The 9,693-nt window shown below is 31.3% G+C and overlaps 1 long non-coding RNA gene across 1 annotated transcript; it reads right to left on the bottom strand.

Annotated features, from left to right (window-relative positions):
- Window positions 1-372: 372 nt before the first annotated feature.
- LOC132746265 (uncharacterized) lies at window positions 373-1,989 on the bottom strand. The gene is made up of 3 exons (XR_009627969.1): window positions 1,661-1,989; window positions 1,287-1,364; window positions 373-981 (listed from the first exon to the last, which is right to left on the bottom strand). It is a non-coding gene; the product is annotated as an uncharacterized LOC132746265 (long non-coding RNA).
- Window positions 1,990-9,693: the final 7,704 nt, after the last annotated feature.

The raw sequence follows: 9,693 nt of genomic DNA, 5'->3' as shown, positions 1-9,693 counted from the left end.
AATGTAAATATATGTTCCATCAAGAACTAGAATTGCCTGGTCATTGCTTTCAGCTAGAAGGTCTTGTGCTAATTTTCTGGTGTGTTTTTGAATGATTTCTTCTCTAGTAACATGTTCAAATCCAAGATGGGCTGGAACAATGATATCACAAAGAGCTTGTCTAGCTGAGTGAATTGCTCTTCTTTATACTTGATTTTGTTATATTGAATATTGTTGATAATATTTTGTTTGAAAGTCCACATTTCATTTTAAAGAGGAAAATACCAAGTGTTGTTATGGAGGTTCTTGCTGGAGTGTTTTTTTATAGAAGATTCAACATGTTGGTATAAATCAAGAAATTGTTCTTTGTTTAGGCCTGTCAAGGTAATTAAATCTTCATCTGTATAGGTATGCATACTGTCAAATGACATTCTCTTGTTTGAAGATTTTAAGGCAATTTCTCTTGTTTTATTGATGAATTCAGTAATAGTAGTTCTGTTCAAAAATGATTGTTCTTTTGTTTTCATGTTCACTAGTTCTTCTTTATTAAATTCGTTTAAGTTGTGATTGAAATGAGAAGTACAACATCTGCTTTCAGCTGTGATAATAATTCCATGTTCAATGAATACTGAATATCTTATATTTGCTGGTACAACTATGATTTTGGGACCTGGCTTTTTACAAATAAAACAGTAGGAATGGCTTTTGGATGTAGATTTAATGGGAAGCTGAATGGATGGTGGACTTTTACAGGCTGTAGATGTTGTTGCTGTTGCTGTCTGATTTTCAGTAGATTTTCTTGATGTGTCTGAAACAGATGACTTTGGCTGTGCACTAGAAACTGGATACACTTTTTTGCTGCAACCTCCACAAATAAAATCCAAATTGGTTGTTTGCATCAAATAGAATTTCCGTAAATATTTAGCTATATTTTTGTTGACAGGTCTTCTTTGATGCAGTTTTAGCTTTTTTCTGCACAGCACACATATCTTTTGAGGCATCCTAGAAAAAAAGATGAATCATAAAAATATGCCTTATATTTTATTAAATTATTAAAGTTAATTATCACTGCAGAGTATCTTAAATTAATCCTATATCATTTTGTGTTTTCCAGTCTTAAACTGAACAAACTTTTTGCAACCATACCAGTATTTGTGATAAGTCTATCTTTTAACAATCATTTTTTTTTATATTTATCACATTTTTTTAATATTATAAAAAAAAACACTTTAAAATTCAAAGAAAATAAAACAAATGAGTAAGAAGTTATTGAAAAAAAAAAAAAAAAAAAAAAAAAAGGTAGCAACCTGGTTTTGAACTCCGGCCTATCGGGTGACAGCCACCGATTACATCCACTAGGCTATAGAGTACCTTGACTTTACCATCTGCAAAACAAATATTAATACACTTAAAAAAACTTTATCACTCTGTTGCTCCTTTTAAAACGATACACTTTAAGGCTCTTTTCTGTAAAACTTTTAAATATTTCAATTCATTACCAAATATTTTAATTTCACTATTGATTTATCACTGTTCTTCTATAATTTTAAAAGTTGACATGTTGACGTCTGCGTCCGTAACAACACAAAATGACAGGTCGAAATAAACATTTTGATTCGATACAGAAATTGAATTTAAAAGTATTATCGTCACAAAATATATATTATACAAACGTTTTTACCTTTCGTTTCCAGTTTTGGCACCTACATCGCTGAAAAGCGTTGGAAAACGATCAGAGAGAAAAACAATAGCAGTCTACTTTCAGTTTCAGATTCAATGTCGAGTTAATTCCCTTGAATACAGTAGCGGTCAATTCTCGAACCAAAAGTTGGCGTTCGTACGCATTTTTCTGTTTCTTACGAGAAGCGGGTTAAACATAAATGTAATGTGCTATATTGTCTTTAGTATTTATTTATTAGCAAGACATAAACAAATGTTTTCCACAAACGGATACCATTTTTTTCTGATCAACCACGTATTCGGGCAGGACAAGTTCGGATAATGATTAGAAATAAAAAACACGTAAAATATGTTATAAATCAGTTTGCTGTCTAAGTTTATATAATTTTATTAAAGGTCTACATGAGTAATTAGTTTAGATAAGATTTTTTAAAGCAAACATATTGTTTTCATGCCAAATATCATGGGAATTATCAGCTAAGACCGAATTTCCATAGCAACAGCAAATGTCGGAAAACATTATTTTTAGATATGAAGAGCCAAACCCGACACCACCATATTTCGGCCACAGCTTTAGTATATATTTAGTATCATTACCTGAAAAGGACTTTGTGTCGCTTGTGGCTCTTCATATGTTATTTTAAGAAAATACGACAGCGAACGTTCTGAATTTCGCTATTTTGACAATTATGCATGGTTAATAAGTTGTGTTTTCTAGACATTAAAATACGATTTACTGTGATATTTTGTGATTTTTTGTTAGAATATAGGCCATTTCTTTTAAAATATGTAGGATGTCGTTTATATTTCATGGTTTTGCATTTGTAAAATTACTGGGCTAAAAAGCCCTGTTTGTGAACCTTGTCCTTTGTCTTTTTTTATTTACAATATGGGCCAGAAAAGAAACTGAAAGCCCCCAACACTTAGGTTGGTGTGTTGACGCTTACAACTTTGGTGAAGGCTTATGATCTTTTGATCATTATGAATTGGGTAGTTTCATAAGTAACCAATTTTGGGTTTATCGTATGAATCTTGCTACCATTAAAGTACTTTAAGACGTCAAGATTTTCATACTATAACACACAGCACTAACAAGTACTGCTTATTTGTTTGTTGTATGTATGACTCACAAATACGACTGAGTCAAAAAAGTGAAAAATGGATTCCCTGAGGAACAGTCATACCAAACCTTTCTTCAGGCTATTGGGTTCCTCGCCTTACCTAGCAAATGCTTAATGGTTTTGAAGCAATAATATTGGTTAATGATGGATATAAATCGGATTAATAGGAAAATAGCTCATATTCCTATATCCAAGTAAAAACAACAACAACAACAGACAATTGCACTTTAATCCTATAGACACCACCTCATACCAATCTGGTTCTGCGTTTGTTTGTTTGTTCATTCCTTTCCTTCTTTTTATGTTCTATTATTTTAATCTAGAGAATAATCAGTTTCTATTCTTAAGAATAGAAACTTTATGTAACGGTTATCATTTAAACAAATAAACGAAAGATATTTCGTCCGTATGGATATACATTTGTTCGTTTAAGTATTACAGTAAAGGTAACACAGAGGGACGTTGTCGATCCTATTTATTTCAAATATATAGGAATGTTGAAGTACCAAAGCACTTTATCAATAGAAATAGACCATCTATGTATAAGGCCCGATCGTATATCCGTCGGAATCAACAGACAATTCTTTTCTTTATAATTATTATGTTCCGTTCACTGCTCTACCAGAGCAAGTGTAGGTTTTATTTATTATTAAATCTATACAATAAAAAGGGTTTGTGGTCCGTTCTTCAACTACATAACAAATCAGAAATGTATTTTCATACATTAATCCTTTATTCCTTTATTTTTTTCCGAATAATTGCAGTGGCAGAAAGAAGTATATTTCCTTTTAGTGATACATCAGTTTTAAGATAATGCTGTTTTGTTACATTTATGAAGGCAGTATGTTTCATAACTTGCAACCTAATGTGTTAACGACCTTAACTAAAAACCTTCATCTTCTGGAGAAATAATTGATCAAAGGCCACTAGCTCTGGTTCTCTATGTGCGGCCAGAATCCAGTATTATACAGTATTGACAGATGTACCCTGTATACTTACTATTCCTATTTTTTACTGATATCGTGTCGGAATCAGTAAAACCGGTATCTAGCAGACCAAAAAATATGGTAAAGACGATCAAGTTGTTCGGGAGATAAAAGTTAAAAAACAAGAATAAAGATCAACAATATATATATATATTATCAATTACTGTATGTGAGAAATAAATAGAAAATATAAATGTTTTATTCTCCATAATAATAACGATTTGAACCATGAACAAGCATAAGTTATATTGTTTTATTACCTTCTTATTTCTAAGTAACTTTGATACCCGATCATAATATTTCTTAGGATTGCATTATACATTTCACAAACACTTGCAAATATCAAGTATATTACCGCACATGCTAATCTAATGAGAAAAAGCAGTGGTTTTGCTACTGTAATGAATATTGACCGGGGCTTCCAAGCTGATGTTTTATCAAAAGAATCGTAGACTCCATACTGTCAACGAGACAAAAGAAAATATCAATTCCTTTGCCACGATTTGATATGGCTACAACAGCTGGACTAGATCATATGAAAATACATATACATTTAAAGAAATCCTATCATTTTCTTAATATTCAAATATTGAAATGGGAGTAAAGAACTTTAAAATAAAATCGAAATAAAACATGCCATATTTATCATTTGTATCTCTAAATTGAACCCTGTATGCATATTTACTTGAAAACATTCAGAAAATGCCTCTGAAGAGGAATTTTAATTACAAATAAATTATACATTCAAATGATTCACCTCACGTGGAACTGTAGAACAACAGCTACACAATGTCTTTTCAAGTACTTTTAAAGTATGAGTTTATATGTTTCTTTGTTTCTTGAAATTCAAAAAAGGGCATTGCTATTTGTTGTTAAGCTAATAATTACTACATGTTTTAACAAAATCATATTTTTCTGAGATTTTAAGGACATTGTTCATCAATTTGTTTTTTGTAGGACAGTACATGTAAGTATCATTTTACAAAATATCTTAATCTCCTGTATCCTGTCGGTCATTATCAAACCTTCTTCAATAGTGTTACAGTTTACAGATTGAGGACTCTTTGTACGTGTTGTTTTTCTTTATCGTGCCCTTTTTCTATCCGTGAAGTGTTTGAATAGTCATCCATTCGTAAACAATATTCATCCCTCAACGTTCCTTGCCTTCTCTATGAAAATTAGGAAGTAGAGTTAGTGTATGGGTTAGGGTTAGGAAGAAAAAAAGTATTGTAAGTAAATACATTTTTTGAAAAAATGCTTAACATGTAGAAATCTATTTTATCTATATATAATATTTAATTACTAAATTAAACAAAATAAATGCCTAAAAATGACATATACAGTCCCCTCCAAAAGTTTCCGGACATAGTCACAAATCATATTAAATGGAAGAAATATCAATGAATTTACTTTTTTTCTGATTATGGAATGTGTGTCCCCTACACTTGACTTTATGCTTAATTGAAATGTACCACAAAAAACATGGGTTTTAGGGGAAAAAACATTTTTGGCACAAATAATGACTTTTTGCAGACAAATTATATTAATTTATTACCTTTCTTTATCACACCTTATAATAAGGTACTTCTGTTGTTTCAAACTTTTAAAATAAGCAAATTACAGAGAAAATTTCAATATAGAATGTTTGTCCGGGAACTTTTGGAGGGCACTGTATATATATAAAATACACATTGTGAACTTGCTTGAAGTGTCATTATTGGTAACTCAATGTTATATTTTCATAACGTTAATTTGTGTTAGTGTGCGGAATGAAATTTACTTCAATGAAGCTACTTTAATGAAAAAGGCAGTACAAAATATCAAAGCAATACTTAATTTTCTTTGTGCTTGTTTTATACCTAACGCATATGAAATAATTCACAGTTCTACACAGGATTTGAACCCAAAGCAGTGCAGGAATGTTGTTTGAAGTCAACGATCACAACCACTAAGAAGCTGACCCCCCTCAATGTATAGGATTTATATACAGTTTAAAATGTTTATTAAAATAAAAAAGAGGGATACTAACGATTTTATCAATATAAGGTCTTGTTTATTATAGTGTTACCCCTACTGAAAGGGCCAGCCATTTTGACTTATGAGACACCTTTTGGTTGCATACCATGTACCTCCCAAATCCTACCACTATGCAAGGCGCCAGGCGGATAGAAATCGGTAACCATTCATTTTAACTACCTCGCGGCTCACGAAGCGGCCATTTCGGAACGAGTCCCACGAGAAACATTCATCCTTCAATTAACGCTCCCCGTGGGGCTCGAACCTTCGACCTTCCGATCTGAAGGCGGACGCCTTAACCACTAGGCCAACGGTACCGGTAATATAAAAAAGAACTATGCAAGTTTAATCGCTTTTGGGTTTTATAAAAAACAGACCAAGTTGTTGAGGAGATCAAAAGTTATGTCTCTTTGAAACTAACAAACTGTGTATGTCCATGAGAGTTTAATGGTCTATAGAAATATTTTCTCAGGATGACCTAAGAACAATTCCATTCCAGATCATATGAGATATTAAAAATGCGAATGTAACTGTTTCTTCTTTATTCTGACCTTAAAATGCAAAAAACTAAACACTTCAACTTAACGTGGCATTGCTGATTGACTTCATTGTTTCCAAAGTCTATGTCGGGGCACACAAGTAATCAGATAAAATCATTCGAGAATCAAATATTTTTTCAACTCAAACACATTCTTTATTTAGTTATGTGATACTTTACATAAATTCTTAATTTCAATTCAGAATATATTCAGCAATCGATCGTAGCATCATTTCAAACCTAGGGTTAGGTTTAAGTGTTACAGTTGGGCTATTGTCGCATGCTAATTAAAATTTTCTGTAAAAGATTTTTACTTCATGTATCGATGTTTATAAAATGTGCGGGAGATGCGTAAAAACTCTGTTTTTATTTTCTGTGAGGACGGTGCGTCCAATTGTTTGGAATTTTAATAAAAACAGATGTTCATGCTTCAACCACGTAGTAAATACCGCCTCCCTTAAAAAAAGAATTTTTAAGACTGAGAATCAATATGTTCACCAGAGCTAAGATATCAATTTTTAAGAAAAAAAAATCTGCTTCAAGAAAAAGTTGGATGTTAACAAAATGAAACGATTACTAGATAGTTCTCACTAAATAAAATAAAATAAAAAATTTGCTGAATAAAATTTTGGTTACGAATAAGGGATATTGTCCTTAAAACAAAATATCCTCCTAGATAAATATTTTTATGAAACGAAATTGAAATGAACCTGAATTTATCCAAAATAGCTAACCTATTTCCTGTTTGTTGAACATGGTCACAGTCACAAGCCAACACTGTACCACCGTCAAGGAGCCCAGCACGACCACAAATAAAAACAGGACAGACACAAGGCTAAAGACGGATGGGGTGATTACTAAAATAATAAATAATAGGAAATAATACGAACGACAAGGAAATTAAAAGGACGATTAATTAATAGGCATACAAACGTAAAGGGGTGTTGGGGAAGGGGACTTGAAGGTCGGGGAGGGGAAGAGGGCAAAATTAAACTACTAGTAAAACAATACTAGGGGTGAATGGAAGATACATACCGAAGACGCAAAAACAACAAGGGACACAAAAGTGTTATCATAGTAGTATGAAACAAGAGACATACATCTGAGTTACACAGAGAGGCATCGTCTTGGAACGGTCAGCAGCAAAAGCACTGTAAAGTAGTTTAAACTGGTTAATGGTGCCCCAAACCTCTCTCTTAGCCCCACAATGTTCCTTTAAAGCGAGACATTATAAAAAATGAATCATATTTGTAAAATGCTAAGTAGTCATGCCATAATTTTGTTTGTGTAAAGAAATTATCAACGTTTTAGAAATAAGACAAATAGTAAAGGTTAAACTGTATTGTAAAGGGCTGATTAAGACAGATAGATAAGTTTGATGTATATCAGTTTTGAAGATCACTTGATTGCTATTAAAACTGTTAAAACCAACATGTTTTAATCCAACTGATTTTATTATCTTCATTTTCGTTTCAGACATATTGGATGCGTAGGAATAATATCAAAACATACGAAATTGAAGTCACACAAAGACTTAAGTCATCCAACCAATGCCGGGTTCGATACATGTCTTCTGTTTGAAGTTAAACAATCTACCAAACTTTTAAAATAAAACATGTTATATCACATCTCATGGAAGTAATACATAGTCTGCCAGTTACACAAAGGTAACCGTGCCTGACTTTCTCTGACTAATTGCTGTGGAATTGGCATTGGAAATACACATTTCATGCTCTGAGTTGAATATGTATTTACATGTAGAAAATAGTACTTCATTGTATCTATTAACAAAAATAAACATCACATTTGCTTCATTGATATTTCAATGTATCCAGATATTGTAATATCAATCATCGAAGCTGAACATTTTTAGCACAAAATTCACCTTATAGTATCAAATATTAAAGGTAAACCATTTATATTGAAACATGTTTATAGTGGTGTCATGAATTAAGATATCTAGTTATTTTTGAGATATTTTGTCTGAAAACGGCTGAGAATCCATTTATCTATATTTTTGAAACTGTGTTAGTTTTAAATATATTATCAAAATGTAAGTAAAATCAAAATTATTCAATAAAACATCAAAAATCAGGCATGCTTTAAACCTAATCCCTTAAATAAACATAAAACTGTCTGGAAAACTGAGTGATGTGCTTTGAAATTTCGAGAGAGAGAAAAAGCACATGCGTGTACCAACTTCCTTTGAAGTATCAAACAGTTCAAGTAAAGCATCCAAAACGATAAGGTATAACATCTGTTACAGCAAAATCCATACACATCGTCGCTTGAAAAACGTTTTGTTCTAAGTGCCAATTTGTTGTTTTTGAGAAAAAAGCATTTAAAGATTTAGTATTGCATAACTTTTTTATTTATTGTCGGATTTTGAAAATTTAAAAACTACTAAACATGGTGTCGGGAGAACATCTCAATATCGTTAAAGATATGTGGATTTTGATATTTCCTTGCTTAAAAACCTAAAAAAAACATTTGGAGATAGAACAGTCCTTGTAACTTTTTTTCAAAAATTGTTAAAATCAGAGTGTTCAATGTGACTTAGAACATTATGTCTTTTAAGTTGAATTGATTTATATCATATAAAACATTATGTTTTATCTTTAAAAGGCTGACAAAAATGCTCTCGGCTAATTATCCATTGATAAGTTGACTTTGACACTACACTATTTCTTAGACCATATGATATGTGTCTAACTACATGAACTATGACATTCGAAATCTTATTAAAATCCTTAAATCCATTGCATTATTAAATGACATTTTAACAAATAATTTAAGTAAATAAAGATAAAATACCCACATAAATTTTGTAGACATTTTATCAATTTTCATAACTTTCGCCACATTCAAAGTGGTTCAATGTCTGGAAAAAGAAAGTTATAGCCGCAAACCGGAAAAGAAAACTTTCAAATTTTCTAGAATGCTAAGAAAATCTTTCAAGACTTTTTTCATGAAAATTCAAAAGATGGTCAAATTCAAATTCCTTCCAAAAGTATGAAATAGTAGTAATTATTTTGTTATGCGCTTTACATGTTCTGTGTGTTGATAAGAAGTTCTTATAATTGAAGGTATGTAAAAAATGTTTCTATAACTTAAATAGGCAATGAAAACATATCTGCTAGAAAAGACCTTAAAGGTGGAGCCGGCATGACTTATATTTGAAAAATGTCATATTTAAAGATTGTTCGTGTACAAAAACATTACAAACATAATGCTTTATAAATATTCATTTAGAAATTCAAAGTCAAATTACAAGACAAACAAAATATACGTATAAGAATATTTTTCTTCCTTCTGTCTTTGGTATACAATGTGTTTACTTTAAAGCAATCTATTAGTTATATAACATTAACGC

This window comes from Ruditapes philippinarum, unplaced genomic scaffold (assembly GCF_026571515.1).
Source record: "Ruditapes philippinarum isolate M1 unplaced genomic scaffold, ASM2657151v2 ctg23005_1_1_1_1, whole genome shotgun sequence".
Lineage (NCBI taxonomy): Eukaryota > Metazoa > Mollusca > Bivalvia > Venerida > Veneridae > Ruditapes > Ruditapes philippinarum.
The sequence above is the reverse complement of the archived record's forward strand: the minus strand, read 5'-3'. Positions and strand labels throughout refer to the sequence as shown.